Source organism: Pelmatolapia mariae, linkage group LG2, assembly GCF_036321145.2.
Source record: "Pelmatolapia mariae isolate MD_Pm_ZW linkage group LG2, Pm_UMD_F_2, whole genome shotgun sequence".
NCBI lineage: Eukaryota > Metazoa > Chordata > Actinopteri > Cichliformes > Cichlidae > Pelmatolapia > Pelmatolapia mariae.
The window spans coordinates 18,506,226-18,524,248 of record NC_086228.1 but is presented as its reverse complement, the minus strand read 5'-3'; positions in this window follow the sequence as shown (position 1 = coordinate 18,524,248).

The window sequence follows — 18,023 nt, the reverse complement described above, 5'->3', positions numbered from 1 at the left end:
CAGCTAGAGGTCATTTATGGCATACAACTAGAGGTCATTAATGGCATACAGCTAGAGGTCATTTATGGCATACAACTAGAGGTCATTAATGGCATACAGCTAGAGGTCATTTATGGCATACAACTAGAGGTCATTAATGGCATACAACTAGAGGTCATTAATGGCATACAGCTAGAGGTCATTTATGGCATACAACTAGAGGTCATTAATGGCATACAGCTAGAGGTCATTTATGGCATACAACTAGAGGTCATTAATGGCATACAACTAGAGGTCATTAATGGCATACAGCTAGATGTCATTTATGGCATACAACTAGAGGTCATTAATGGCATACAGCTAGAGGTCATTTATGGCATACAACTAGAGGTCATTAATGGCATACAGCTAGAGGTCATTTATGGCATACAACTAGAGGTCATTAATGGCATACAACTAGAGGTCATTAATGGCATACAACTAGAGGTCATTAATGGCATACAGCTAGAGGTCATTTATGGCATACAACTAGAGGTCATTAATGGCATACAACTAGAGGTCATTAATGGCATACAACTAGAGGTCATTAATGGCATACAGCTAGAGTTCATTTATGGCATACAACTAGAGGTCATTAATGGCATACAGCTAGAGGTCATTTATGGCATACAGCTAGAGTTCATTTATGGCATACAACTAGAGGTCATTAATGGCATACAGCTAGAGGTCATTTATGGCATACAACTAGAGGTCATTAATGGCATACAGCTAGATGTCATTAATGGCATACAGCTAGATGTCATTTATGGCATACAACTAGAGCTCATTAATGGCATACAGCTAGAGGTCATTTATGGTATACAGCTAGAGGTCGTTAATGGCATACAGCTAGATGTCATTAATGGCATTCAGCCAGATGTCATTTATGGCATTCAGCCAGATGTCATTTATGGCATACAACTAGAGGTCATTAATGGCATACAGATAGATGTCATTAATGGCATACAGCTAGATGTCATTTATGGCATACAACTAGAGGTCATTAATGGCATACATCTAGATGTCATTTATGGCATACAACTAGAGGTCATTAATGGCATTCAGCTAGATGTCATTAATGGCATTCAGCCACATGTCATTTATGGCATACAACTAGAGGTCATTAATGGCATATAGCTAGATGTCATTAATGGCATTCAGCCACATGTCATTTATGGCATACAACTAGAGGTCATTAATGGCATATAGCTAGAGGTCATTTATGGCATACAGCTAGATGTCATTTATGGCATACAGCTAGATGTCATTTATGGCATACAACTAGAGGTCATTAATGGCATTCAGCTAGATGTCATTAATGGCATTCAGCCACATGTCATTTATGGCATACAACTAGAGGTCATTAATGGCATATAGCTAGAGGTCATTTATGGCATACAGCTAGATGTCATTTATGGCATACAGCTAGATGTCATTTATGGCATACAGCTAGATGTCATTTATGGCATACAACTAGAGGTCATTAATGGCATACAACTAGAGGTCATTAATGGCATACAGCTAGATGTCATTAATGGCATACAGCTAGAGGTCATTAATGGCATACAGCTAGATGTCATTAATGGCATACAGCTAGAGGTCATTTATGGCATACAGCTAGAGGTCATTAATGGCATACATCTAGATGTCATTTATGGCATACAACTGGATGTCATTAATGGCATACAACTAGAGGTCATTAATGGCATACATCTAGATGTCATTTATGGCATACAACTGGATGTCATTAATGGCATACAGCTAGAGGTCATTAATGGCATACAACTAGAGGTCATTAATGGCATACAGCTAGATGTCATTTATGGCATACAGCTAGAGGTCATTAATGGCATACAGCTAGAGGTCATTAATGGCATACAGCTAGATGTCATTTATGGCATACAGCTAGATGTCATTAATGGCATACAGCTAGAGGTCATTAATGGCATACAACTTGATGTCATTTATGGCATACAGCTAGATGTCATTAATGGCATACACCTAGAGGTCATTAATGGCATACAACTAGAGGTCATTAATGGCATACACCTAGAGGTCATTAATGGCATACACCTATAGGTCATTAATGGCATACATCTAGATGTCATTTATGGCATACAACTAGATGTCATTAATGGCATACACCTAGAGGTCATTAATGGCATACAACTAGAGGTCATTAATTGCATACAACTAGATGTCATTTATGGCATACAGCTAGATGTCATTTATGGCATACAGCTAGAGGTCATTAATGGCATACAGCTAGATGTCATTTATGGCATACAGCTAGATGTCATTTATGGCATACAGCTAGATGTCATTTATGGCATACAGCTAGAGGTCATTTATGGCATACAGCTAGATGTCATTAATGGCATACAACTTGATGTCATTTATGGCATACAACTAGAGGTCATTAATGGCATACAGCTAGAGGTCATTAATGGCATACACCTAGAGGTCATTAATGGCATACACCTAGATGTCATTAATGGCATACAACTAGAGGTCATTATTGGCATACACCTAGAGGTCATTAATGGCATACAGCTAGATGTCATTTATGGCATACAACTAGAGGTCATTAATGGCATACAGCTAGAGGTCATTTATGGCATACAGCTAGAGGTCATTAATGGCATACAGCTAGATGTCATTTATGGCATACAACTAGAGGTCATTAATGGCATACACCTAGAGGTCATTAATGGCATACACCTAGAGGTCATTAATGGCATACACCTAGATGTCATTAATGGCATACAACTAGAGGTCATTATTGGCATACACCTAGAGGTCATTAATGGCATACAGCTAGAGGTCATTAATGGCATACACCTAGATGTCAATAATGGCATACACCTAGAGGTCATTAATGGCATACAACTAGAGGTCATTAATGGCATACACCTAGAGGTCATTAATGGCATACAACTAGAGGTCATTAATGGCATACACCTAGAGGTCATTAATGGCATACAACTAGAGGTCATTAATAGCATACACCTAGAGGTCATTTATGGCGTACAACTAGATGTCATTAATGGCATACAGCTAGAGGTCATTTATGGCATACAGCTAGATGTCATTTATGGCATACAGCTAGATGTCATTTATGGCATACAGCTAGATGTCATTTATGGCATACAGCTAGATGTCATTTATGACATACAGCTAGAGGTCATTTATGACATACAGCTAGAGGTCATTTATGGCATACAGCTAGAGGTCATTTATGGCATACAGCTAGATGTCATTAATGGCATACAACTTGATGTCATTTATGGCATACAGCTAGATGTCATTTATGGCGTACAACTAGATGTCATTAATGGCATACAGCTAGAGGTCATTTATGGCATACAGCTAGATGTCATTTATGGCATACAGCTAGATGTCATTTATGGCATACAGCTAGATGTCATTTATGGCATACAGCTAGATGTCATTTATGACATACAGCTAGAGGTCATTTATGACATACAGCTAGAGGTCATTTATGGCATACAGCTAGATGTCATTTATGGCATACAGCTAGATGTCATTAATGGCATACAACTTGATGTCATTTATGGCATACAGCTAGATGTCATTTATGGCATACAGCTAGAGGTCATTTATGGCATACAGCTAGAGGTCATTAATGGCATACAGCTAGATGTCATTTATGGCATACAACTAGAGGTCATTAATGGCATACACCTAGAGGTCATTAATGGCATACACCTAGAGGTCATTAATGGCATACACCTAGATGTCATTAATGGCATACAACTAGAGGTCATTATTGGCATACAGCTAGAGGTCATTAATGGCATACAGCTAGAGGTCATTAATGGCATACACCTAGATGTCAATAATGGCATACAACTAGAGGTCATTAATGGCATACACCTAGAGGTCATTAATGGCACACAACTAGAGGTCATTAATGGCATACACCTAGAGGTCATTAATGGCATACAACTAGAGGTCATTAATGGCATACACCTAGAGGTCATTAATGGCATACAACTAGAGGTCATTAATAGCATACACCTAGAGGTCATTTATGGCGTACACCTAGAAGTCATTAATGGCATACACCTAGATGTCATTAATGGCATACAGCTAGATGTCATTAATGGCATACAGCTAGATGTCATTAATGGCATACAGCTAGATGTCATTTATGGCATACACCTAGAGGTCATTAATGGCATACAGCTAGAGGTCATTAATGGCATACACCTAGATGTCAATAATGGCATACAACTAGAGGTCATTAATGGCATACACCTAGAGGTCATTAATGGCATACAACTATTCAATTCAATTCAATTCAATTTTATTTATATAGCGCCAAATCACAACAAAAGTCGCCTCAAGGCGCTTTATATTGTACAGTAGATAGCACAATAATAAATACAGAGAAAAACCCAACAATCATATCATATGACCCCCTATGAGCAAGCACTTTGGCGACAGTGGGAAGGAAAAACTCCCTTTTAACAGGAAGAAACCTCCGGCAGAACCAGGCTCAGGGAGGGGCGGCCATCTGCTGCGACCGGTTGGGGTGAAAGAAGGAAAACAGGATGAAAGACATGCTGTGGAAGAGAGACAGAGATTAATAACAGATATGATTCGATGCAGAGAGGTCTATTAACACATAGTGAGTGAGAAGGTGACTGGAAAGGAAAAACTCAATGCATCATGGGAATCCCCGGCAGCCTATGTCTATTGCAGCATAACTAAGGGAGGATTCAGGGTCACCTGGTCCAGCCCTAACTATATGCTTTAGCAAAAAGGAAAGTTTTAAGCCTAACCTTGAAAGTAGAGATAGTGTCTGTCTCCTGAATCCAAACTGGAAGCTGGTTCCACAGAAGAGGGGCCTGAAAACTGAAGGCTCTCCCTCCCATTCTACTTTTAAATACTCTAGGAACAACAAGTAAGCCTGCAGAGCGAGAGCGAAGTGCTCTAATAGGGTGATATGGTACTACAAGGTCATTAAGATAAGATGGGGCCTGATTATTTAAGACCTTGTATGTGAGGAGCAGGATTTTGAATTCAATTCTGGATTTAACAGGAAGCCAATGAAGGGAAGCCAAAACAGGAGAAATATGCTCTCTCTTTCTAGTCCCTGTCAGTACTCTTGCTGCAGCATTTTGGATTAACTGAAGACTTTTCAGGGAGTTTTTAGGACATCCTGATAATAATGAGTTACAGTAGTCCAGCCTGGAAGTAATGAAGGCATGAACTAGTTTTTCAGCATCACTCTGAGACAGGATATTTCTAATTTTAGAGATGTTGCGCAAATGGAAGAAAGCAGTCTTACATATTTGTTTAATATGTGCCTTGAAGGACATGTCCTGGTCAAAAATGACTCCAAGGTTCCTCACAGCATTACTGGAGGCCAAGGTAATGCCATCCAGAGTAAGGATCTGCTTAGATACCATATTTCTAAGATTTTCAGGGCCGAGTACAATAACCTCAGTTTTATCTGAATTAAGAAGCAGGAAGTTAGCGGCCATCCAGGTCTTTATGTCTTTAAGACATTCCTGCAGTTTAACTAATTGGTGTGTGTTACCTGGCTTCATGGATAGATAGAGCTGCGTATCATCTGCATAGCAGTGAAAATTTATGCTATGTCTTCTAATGATGCTACCTAGGGGAAGCATGTATAATGTAAATAGAATTGGTCCTAGCACTGAACCCTGTGGAACTCCATAATTAACCTCAGCATGTGAAGAAGACTCTCCATTTACTTGAACAAATTGGAGTCTATTAGATAGATATGATACAAACCACTGCAGTGCAGTACCTGTAATACCTACAGCATGTTCTAATCGCTCTAATAGGATATTATGGTCGACAGTATCAAACGCTGCACTGAGGTCTAGCAGGACAAGCACAGAGATGAGTCCACTGTCAGAGGCCATAAGAAGATCATTTGTAACCTTCACTAAAGCTGTTTCTGTGCTGTGATGAGCTCTGAAACCTGACTGAAACTCTTCAAATAAGCCATTCCTCTGCAGATGATCTGTTAGCTGTTTGACAACTACTCTTTCAAGGATTTTTGATATGAAAGGAAGGTTGGAGATTGGCCTATAATTAGCTAAGACAGCTGGGTCTAGAGATTGCTTTTTAAGTAAGGGTTTAACTACAGCCACCTTGAAGGCCTGTGGTACATAGCCAATTATTAGAGATAGATTGATCATATTTAAGATTGAAGAATTAATTAATGGCAGGACTTCTTTGAGCAGTTTTGTAGGAATGGGGTCTAAAAGACACGTTGATGGTTTGGAGGAAGTAATTATTGAAGTTAACTCAGAAAGATCGATTGGAGAAAAAGAGTCTAACTTAACATCAATGGTACTAAAAGTAGCTGTAGACGATATTACATCTGTGGGATGATTATTGGTAATTTTTTCTCTAATGATAAAAATTTTATTTCTGAAGAAGTTCATGAAGTCATTACTAGTTAACGTTAAAGGGATTGTTGGCTCAGTAGAGCTCTGACTTTTTGTCAGCCTGGCTACAGTGCTGAAGAGAAACCTGGGGTTGTTCTTATTTTCTTCAATCAGTGACGAATAGTAAGATGTTCTGGCTTTGCGGAGGGCTTTCTTATAAAGCAGCAAACTATTTCTCCAGGCTAAATGATGATCCTCTAAATTTGTGACACGCCATTTCCTCTCCAGCTTACGAGTTATCTGCTTTAGGCTACGTGTTTGAGAATTATACCACGGAGTCAGGTACTTCTGATTTGAGACCTTAGTTTTCACAGGAGCTACAGTATCCAGAGTCGTACGTAGTGAGGAGGTAAAATTATTAACAAGATAATCGACCTCTGTTGGAGTAGCGTTCAGATAGCTGCCCTGCTCTATGTTGGTACAGGGCATTGAAGATGATAACAGTGGGTGGATTATATTCTTAAACTTAGTTACAGCACTATCAGAAAGACATCTAGTTTGATAAAGTCTACTCTCCACTGCTGTGTAATCAATTATTGTAAATGTAAATGTTATCAGGAAATGATCAGACAGCAGAGGGTTTTCAGGAAACACTGTTAAATGTTCAGTTTCTATGCCATATGTTAAAACAAGATCTAGAGTGTGATTAAAGTGGTGGGTGGGTTCTTTTACATTTTGAGAGAAGCCAATTGAGTCTAATAACAGATTAAATGCAATTTTGAGGCTGTCATTTTTAGCATCTACATGGATGTTAAAATCACCCACAATAATTATTTTATCTGAGTTGAGCACTAAATCAGATAAAAAGTCTGAGAAATCAGAGAGAAACTCTGTGTAAGGCCCAGGTGGACGATAGATGATAACAAGTAAGACTGGTTTCTGAGTTTTACAGCTGGGTTGGACAAGGCTAAGCATCAGGCTTTCAAATGAATTAAAAGTCTGTCTTGGTCTTTCGTTAATTAATAGACTGGTGTGAAAAATTGCTGCCACACCGCCCCCTCGGCCTGTGCTTCGAGGTTTCTGGTAGTTAGAATGATTCGGGGGTGTTGATTCATTTAAACTAACATAATCATCCTGCTGCAACCAGGTTTCTGTAAGGCAGAGTAAATCGATTTGTTGGTCAATTATTAAGTCATGTACTAACAGAGACTTGGAGGAGAGAGACCTAATATTTAATAATCCACATTTCACTGTTTTACTCTTTGGTTCAGATGTGGATTCTGTATTGTTCTTTCTTTTTGATTTTTTATGTTTAAGTTTTTTATTGCTGGTTTTTGGTTTGTTTTTTGTCTGTTTGGGAGCTGACACAGTCTCAATGGAGATGGGTTTTTGGGGGGGTAGCGGGAGGAGAGAAGCTGCAGAGAGGCGTGTAAGACTGCAACTCTGCTTCCTGGTCCCAACTCTGGATAGTCATATTTTGGGGGGTTTAATAAATTGGTCCATATTTCTAGAAATGAGAGCTGCTCCATCCAAAGTGGGATGGATGCCGTCTCTCCTAACAAGACCAGGTTTCCTCCAGAAGGTTTGCCAATTATCTATGAAGCCCACATCGTTTCTTGGACACCACTCAGACAGCCAGCAATTTAAGGAGAACATGCGGCTAAACATGTCACTCCTGGTCTGATTGGGGAGGGGACCAGAGAAAACTACAGAGTCCGACATTGTTTTGGCAAAGTTGCACACCGATTCAATATTGATTTTAGTGACCTCCGATTGGCGTAACCGGGTGTCATTACTGCCGACGTGAATTATGATCTTACTGTATTTACGTTTACCCTTAGCCAGCAGTTTTAAATTTCCCTCAATGTCGCCTGCTCTGGCCCCTGGAAGGCAATTGACTATGGTTGCCGGTGTCTCTAGCTTCACATGTCTGAGAACAGAATCACCAATTACCAGAGTTTGACCCCCGGCGGGTGTGTCGCCGAGTGGGGAAAAACGGTTAGACACATGAACAGGTTGGTGGTGTACCTGGGGCTTCAGTTTAAGACTATGCTTCCTCCTCACCGTCACCCAACCGCCCTCGTTCCCCAGCTGCTTGGGGTCTGCCGGGGAACAGCTAGCGGGGCCTACGCTATCTTCGGCTGCACCAGCTACAGGGGCCTGACTAGCTACGGGTGAATGAAGGGTGCGAAGCCGAGTCTCCAATTCAGTAATTATGGCCTCCAGAGCTGCAAATATGCTACATTTGTTACAGGTATCATTACTGCTAAAGGAGGCCGAGGAGTAACTAAACATCTGACACAATGAGCAGGAAAGTGCAACAGGGACAGGTGAAGTAGCCATGGTGCTAACGAGTCAGCTACGAGCTAAGCTAAGCTAGCGAAACAGTAAAGAGACAGTGAGTGAATACTTTGGCTATAAATTAGGTAGTGAGCACACAGAAAGGGTGATTCAGATGAAGCACGTTAAGATTATACTATGAAAAAGGGATGTATCAAAAGATTTCAATTAAATTGCTAAGTAGAAAAGCTACTCAGAAACACCACTGTGTTTGAGCAGGAACAGGAAGTGATACTCTACCGCAGAGCGAGCGAAACACCAAGTGACAGCGCCACCCAAAGGAATCCCAAAGGAATGAGCTGGTCAGTGATCTGAGCTGGTCATTTATGGCATACAACTAGAGGTCATTAATGGCATACACCTAGAGGTCATTAATGGCATACAACTAGAGGTCATTAATGGCATACACCTAGAGGTCATTAATGGCATACAACTAGATGTCATTAATGGCATACAGCTAGAGGTCATTAATAGCATACAGCTAGAGGTCATTAATGGCATTCAGCTAGATGTCAATAATGGCATACAACTAGAGGTCATTAATGGCATACACCTAGAGGTCAATAATGGCATACAACTAGAGGTCATTAATGGCATACACCTAGAGGTCATTTATGACGTACAACTAGAGGTCATTAATGGCATACAGCTAGAGGTCATTAATGGCATACAACTAGAGGTCATTAATGGCATACAGCTGGAGGTCATTAATGGCATTCAGCTAGATATCATTTATGGCATACAGCTAGATGTCATTTATGGCATACAGCTAGATGTCATTAATGGCATACAGCTAGAGGTCATTAATGGCATACAGCTAGATGTCATTTATGGCATACAACTAGAGGTCATTAATGGCATACACCTAGAGGTCAATAATGGCATACAACTAGAGGTCATTAATGGCATACACCTAGAGGTCATTTATGGCGTACAACTAGAGGTCATTAATGGCATACAGCTAGAGGTCATTAATGGCATACAACTAGATGTCATTAATGGCATACAGCTAGAGGTCATTAATGGCATTCAGCTAGATGTCATTTATGGCATACAACTAGAGGTCATTAATGGCATACAGCTAGATGTCATTTATGGCATACAACTAGAGGTCATTTAAGGTATACAACTAGAGGTCATTTAAGTCATACAACTAGAGGTCATTAATGGCATACAGCTAGAGGTCATTAATGGCATACAGCTAGACGTCATTTATGGCATACAACTAGAGGTCATTAATGGCATACAGCTAGAGGTCATTTATGGCATACAACTAGAGGTCATTTAAAGTATACAACTAGAGGTCATTTAAGGCATACAACTAGAGGTCATTAATGGCATACAGCTAGAGGTCATTTATGGCATACAACTAGAGGTCATTAATGGCATACATCTAGATGTAATTTAAGGCATACAACTAGAGGTCATTAATGGCATACAGCTAGAGGTCATTTATGGCATACAGCTAGACGTCATTTATGGCATACAACTAGAGGTCATTAATGGCATACAGCTAGACGTCATTTATGGCATACAACTAGAGGTCATTAATGGCATACAGCTAGAGGTCATTTATGGCATACAACTAGAGGTCATTTAAAGTATACAACTAGAGGTCATTTAAGGCATACAACTAGAGGTCATTAATGGCATACAGCTAGAGGTCATTTAAGGCATACAACTAGAGGTCATTAATGGCATACAACTAGAGGTCATTAATGGCATACAGCTAGATGTCATTAATGGCATACAGCTAGAGGTCATTTATGGCATACAACTAGAGGTCATTAATGGCATACATCTAGATGTAATTTAAGGCATACAACTAGAGGTCATTAATGGCATACAACTAGAGGTCATTAATGGCATACAGCTAGAGGTCATTTAAGGTATACAACAAGAGGTCATTAATGGCATACAGCTAGAGGTCATTTATGGCATACAGCTAGAGGTCATTAATGGCATACAGCTAGATGTAATTTAAGGTATACAACAAGAGGTCATTAATGGCATACAGCTAGAGGTCATTTATGGCATACAACTAGAGGTCATTAATGGCATACATCTAGATGTAATTTAAGGCATACAACTAGAGGTCATTAATGGCATACAGCTAGAGGTCATTTAGGGCATACAACTAGATGTCATTTATGGCATACAGCTAGAGGTCATTTATGGCATACAGCTAGAGGTCATTTATGGCATACAGCTAGATGTCATTTAAGGCATACAACTAGATGTCATTTATGGCATACATCTAGATGACATTTATGGCATACAACTAGAGGTCATTAATGGCATACATCTAGATGTAATTTAAGGCATACAACTAGAGGTCATTAATGGCATACATCTAGATGTAATTTAAGGCATACAACTAGAGGTCATTAATGGCATACATCTAGATGTAATTTAAGGCATACAACTAGAGGTCATTAATGGCATACAGCTAGAGGTCATTTAGGGCATACAACTAGATGTCATTTATGGCATACATCTAGATGTCATTTAAGGCATACAACTAGATGTCATTTATGGCATACAGCTAGAGGTCATTTATGGCATACAGCTAGAGGTCATTTATGGCATACAGCTAGATGTCATTTAAGGCATACAACTAGATGTCATTTATGGCATACATCTAGATGACATTTATGGCATACAACTAGAGGTCATTAATGGCATACATCTAGATGTCATTTATGGCATACAACTAGAGGTCATTTATGGCATACAACTAGAGGTCATTAATGGCATACAGCTAGATGTCATTTAAGGCATACAACTAGATGTCATTTATGGCATACAGCTAGAGGTCATTTATGGCATACAGCTAGATGTCATTTAAGGCATACAACTAGATGTCATTTATGGCATACATCTAGATGACATTTATGGCATTCAACTAGAGGTCATTAATGGCATACAGCTAGAGGTCATTTATGGCATACAGCTAGATGTCATTAATGGCATACATCTAGATGTCATTTATGGCATACAACTAGAGGTCATTTATGGCATACAACTAGAGGTCATTAATGGCATACAGCTAGATGTAATTTAAGGCATACAACTAGAGGTCATTAATGGCATACAGCTAGATGTCATTTATGGCATACAGCTAGATGTCATTAATGGCATACAGCTAGATGTCATTTATGGCATACAACTAGAGGTCATTTATGGCATACATCTAGATGTCATTTAAGGCATACAACTAGAGGTCATTTATGGCATACAACTAGAGGTCATTAATGGCATACAGCTAGATGTAATTTAAGGCATACAACTAGAGGTCATTAATGGCATACAGCTAGATGTCATTTATGGCATACAGCTAGATGTCATTAATGGCATACAGCTAGATGTCATTTATGGCATACAACTAGAGGTCATTTATGGCATACAACTAGAGGTCATTAATGGCATACAGCTAGATGTCATTAATGGCATACAACTAGAGGTCATTAATGGCATACAGCTAGAGGTCATTTATGGCATACAGTTAGAGGTCGTTAATGGCATACAGCTAGATATCATTTACGGCATACAACGAGAGGTCATTAATGGCATACAGCTAGATGTCATTAATGGCATACAACTAGAGGTCATTAATGGCATACAACTAGAGGTCATTAATGGCATACAACTAGAGGTCATTAATGGCATACATCTAGATGTCATTTAAGGCATACAACTAGATGTCATTAATGGCATACATCTAGATGTCATTTAAGGCATACAACTAGAGGTCATTTATGGCATACAGCTAGAGGTCATTTATGGCATACAGCTAGATGTCATTTAAGGCATACATCTAGATGACATTTATGGCATACAACTAGAGGTCATTTATGGCATACAGCTAGAGGTCATTTATGGCATACAGCTAGATGTCATTTAAGGCATACAACTAGATGTCATTTATGGCATACATCTAGATGACATTTATGGCATACAACTAGAGGTCATTAATGGCATACAGCTAGAGGTCATTTATGGCATACAGCTAGATGTCATTAATGGCATACATCTAGATGTCATTTATGGCATACAACTAGAGGTCATTTATGGCATACAACTAGAGGTCATTAATGGCATACAGCTAGATGTAATTTAAGGCATACAACTAGAGGTCATTAATGGCATACAGCTAGATGTCATTTATGGCATACAGCTAGATGTCATTAATGGCATACAACTAGAGGTCATTAATGGCATACAGCTAGATGTAATTTAAGGCATACAACTAGAGGTCATTAATGGCATACAGCTAGATGTCATTTATGGCATACAACTAGAGGTCATTTATGGCATACAACTAGAGGTCATTAATGGCATACAGCTAGATGTAATTTAAGGCATACAACTAGAGGTCATTAATGGCATACAGCTAGATGTCATTTATGGCATACAACTAGAGGTCATTTATGGCATACAACTAGAGGTCATTAATGGCATACAGCTAGATGTCATTAATGGCATACAACTAGAGGTCATTAATGGCATACAGCTAGAGGTCATTTATGGCATACAGTTAGAGGTCGTTAATGGCATACAGCTAGATATCATTTACGGCATACAACGAGAGGTCATTAATGGCATACAGCTAGATGTCATTAATGGCATACAACTAGAGGTCATTAATGGCATACAACTAGAGGTCATTAATGGCATACAACTAGAGGTCATTAATGGCATACATCTAGATGTCATTTAAGGCATACAACTAGAGGTCATTAATGGCATACAACTAGATGTCATTAATGGCATACATCTAGATGTCATTTAAGGCATACAACTAGAGGTCATTAATGGCATACATCTAGATGTAATTTAAGGCATACAACTAGAGGTCATTAATGGCATACAGCTAGAGGTCATTTATGGCATACAGCTAGAGGTCATTAATGGCATACAGCTAGAGGTCATTTATGGCATACAGCTAGATGTCATTAATGGCATACAGCTAGATGTCATTTACGGCATACAGCTAGAGGTCATTAATGGCATACAACTAGAGGTCATTAATGGCATACAACTAGAGGTCATTAATGGCATACATCTAGATGTAATTTAAGGCATACAACTAGAGGTCATTAATGGCATACAGCTAGAGGTCATTTATGGCATACAGCTAGAGGTCATTAATGGCATACAGCTAGAGGTCATTAATGGCATACAGCTAGAGGTCATTTATGGCATACAGCTAGATGTCATTAATGGCATACAGCTAGAGGTCATTAATGGCATACAGCTAGAGGTCATTTATGGCATACAGCTAGATGTCATTAATGGCATACAGCTAGATGTCATTAATGGCATACAACTAGAGGTCATTAATGGCATACAACTAGAGGTCATTAATGGCATACAGCTAGATGTCATTAATGGCATACATCTAGATGTCATTTATGGCATACAACCAGAGGTCATTAATGGCATACAACTAGATGTCATTAATGGCATACAGCTAGATATCATTTACGGCATACAGCTAGAGGTCATTAATGGCATACAACTAGAGGTCATTAATGGCATACAGCTAGATGTCATTAATGGCATACATCTAGATGTCATTTATGGCATACAACCAGAGGTCATTAATGGCATACAACTAGATGTCATTAATGGCATACAGCTAGATATCATTTACGGCATACAACTAGAGGTCATTAATGGCATACAGCTAGATATCATTTACGGCATACAACTAGAGGTCATTAATGGCATACAGCTAGATATCATTTACGGCATACAACTAGAGGTCATTAATGGCATACATCTAGATGTAATTTAAGGCATACAACTAGAGGTCATTAATGGCATACATCTAGATGTAATATAAGGCATACAACTAGAGGTCATTAATGGCATACAGCTAGAGGTCATTTATGGCATACAACTAGAGGTCATTAATGGCATACATCAAGATGTAATTTAAGGCATACAACTAGAGGTCATTAATGGCATACAGCTAGAGGTCATTTATGGCATACAGCTAGAGGTCATTAATGGCATACATCTAGATGTAATTTAAGGCATACAACTAGAGGTCATTAATGGTATACAGCTAGAGGTCATTAATAGCATACATCTAGATGTAATTTAAGGCATACAACTAGAGGTCATTAATGGCATACAGCTAGAGGTCATTTATGGCATACAACTAGAGGTCATTAATGGCATACAGCTAGATGTCATTAATGGCATACAGCTAGATGTCATTTATGGCATACAATTAGAGGTCATTAATGGCATACAGCTAGAGGTCATTTATGGCATACAGCTAGATGTCATTTATGGCATACAACTAGAGGACATTAATGGCATACAGCTAGAGGTCATTTATGGCATACAACTAGAGGTCATTAATGGCATACAGCTAGATGTCATTAATGGCATACAGCTAGAGGTCATTTATGGCATACAACTAGAGGACATTAATGGCATACATCTAGATGTCATTTATGGCATACAATTAGAGGTCATTAATGGCATACAGCTAGAGGTCATTTATGGCATACAGCTAGATGTCATTTATGGCATACAACTAGAGGACATTAATGGCATACATCTAGATGTCATTTAAGGCATACAACTAGAGGTCATTTATGGCATACAATTAGAGGACATTAATGGCATACATCTAGATGTCATTTATGGCATACAATTAGAGGTCATTAATGGCATACAGCTAGAGGTCATTTATGGCATACAGCTAGAGGTCATTTATGGCATACAGCTAGATGTCATTAATGGCATACATCTAGATGTCATTTAAGGCATACAACTAGAGGTCATTTATGGCATACAATTAGAGGTCATTAATGGCATACAGCTAGAGGTCATTTATGGCATACAGCTAGAGGTCATTTATGGCATCCAATTAGAGGTCATTAATGGCATACAGCTAGAGGTCATTTATGGCATACAACTAGAGGTCATTAATGGCATACAGCTAGAGGTCATTTATGGCATACAACTAGAGGTCATTAATGGCATACAGCTAGATGTCATTAATGGCATACATCTAGAGGTCATTTATGGCATACAACTAGAGGACATTAATGGCATACAGCTAGAGGTCATTTATGGCATACAACTAGAGGTCATTAATGGCATACAGCTAGATGTCATTTATGGCATACAATTAGAGGTCATTAATGGCATACAATTAGAGGTCATTAATGGCATACAGCTAGAGGTCATTTATGGCATACAGCTAGAGGTCATTTATGGCATACAACTAGAGGACATTAATGGCATACAGCTAGAGGTCATTTATGGCATACAACTAGAGGTCATTAATGGCATACAGCTAGATGTCATTAATGGCATACAGCTAGATGTCATTTATGGCATACAACTAGAGGACATTAATGGCATACATCTAGATGTCATTTAAGGCATACAACTAGAGGTCATTTATGGCATACAATTAGAGGTCATTAATGCCATACAGCTAGAGGTCATTTATGGCATACAACTAGAGGTCATTAATGGCATACAGCTAGAGGTCATTTATGGCATACAACTAGAGGTCATTAATGGCATACAGCTAGAGGTCATTTATGGCATACAATTAGAGGTCATTAATGCCATACAGCTAGAGGTCATTTATGGCATACAACTAGAGGTCATTAATGGCATACAGCTAGAGGTCATTTATGGCATACAACTAGAGGTCATTAATGGCATACAACTAGAGGTCATTAATGGCATAGAGCTAGAGGTCGTTAATGGCATACAACTAGAGGTCATTTATGGCATACAACTAGAGGTCATTAATGGCATACAACTAGAGGTCATTAATGGCATACAGCTAGAGGTCATTCATGGCATACAACTAGAGGTCATTTATGGCATACAACTAGAGGTCATTAATGGCATACAACTAGAGGTCATTAATGGCATACAGCTAGAGGTCATTTATGGCATACAACTAGAGGTCATTAATGGCATACAGCTAGAGGTCGTTAATGGCATACAGCTAGATGTCATTTAAGGCATACAACTAGAGGTCATTAATGGCATACAGATAGATGTCATTAATGGCATACAGCTAGATGTCATTTATGGCATACAGCTAGATGTTATTAATGGCATACAGCTAGAGGTCATTTATGGCATACAGCTAGATGTTATTAATGGCATACAGCTAGATGTCATTTATGGCATACAGCTAGATGTCATTTAAGGCATACAGCTAGAGGTCATTAATGGCATACAGCTAGAGGTAATTTATGGCATACAGCTAGATGTCATTTATGGCATACAGCTAGATGTCATTTAAGGCATACAGCTAGATGTCATTAATGGCATACAGCTAGATGTCATTAATGGCATACAGCTAGAGGTCATTTATGGCATACAGCTAGATGTCATTTAAGGCATACAGCTAGATGTCATTAATGGCATACAGCTAGATGTCATTAATGGCATACAGCTAGAGGTCATTTATGGCATACAGCTAGAGGTCATTTATGGCATACAACTAGAGGTCATTAATGGCATACATCTAGATGTCATTTAAGGCATACAACTAGAGGTCATTAATGGCATACAGCTAGAGGTCATTTATGGCATACAGCTAGATGTCATTTATGGCTTACAGCTAGAGGTCATTTATGGCATACAGCTAGATGTCATTTAAGGCATACAGCTAGAGGTCATTAATGGCATACAGCTAGAGGTAATTTATGGCATACAGCTAGATGTCATTTATGGCATACAACTAGAGGTCATTAATGGCATACAGCTAGAGGTCATTTATGGCATACAGCTAGATGTCATTAATGGCATACAGCTAGATGTCATTAATGGCATACAGCTAGATGTCATTAATGGCATACAGCTAGAGGTCATTTATGGCATACAGCTAGATGTCATTAATGGCATACAGCTAGATGTCATTAATGGCATACAGCTAGATGTCATTAATGGCATACAGCTAGAGGTCATTTATGGCATACAGCTAGAGGTCATTTAAGGCATACAGCTAGATGTCATTAATGGCATACAGCTAGAGGTCATTAATGGCATACAGCTAGAGGTCATTAATGGCATACAACTAGAGGTCATTAATGGCATACAGCTAGAGGTCATTTATGGCATACAGCTAGATGTCATTAATGGCATACAGCTAGAGGTCATTAATGGCATACAACTAGAGGTCATTAATGGCATACAGCTAGAGGTCATTTATGGCATACAGCTAGAGGTCATTTATGGCATACAGCTAGATGTCATTTATGGCATACAACTAGAGGT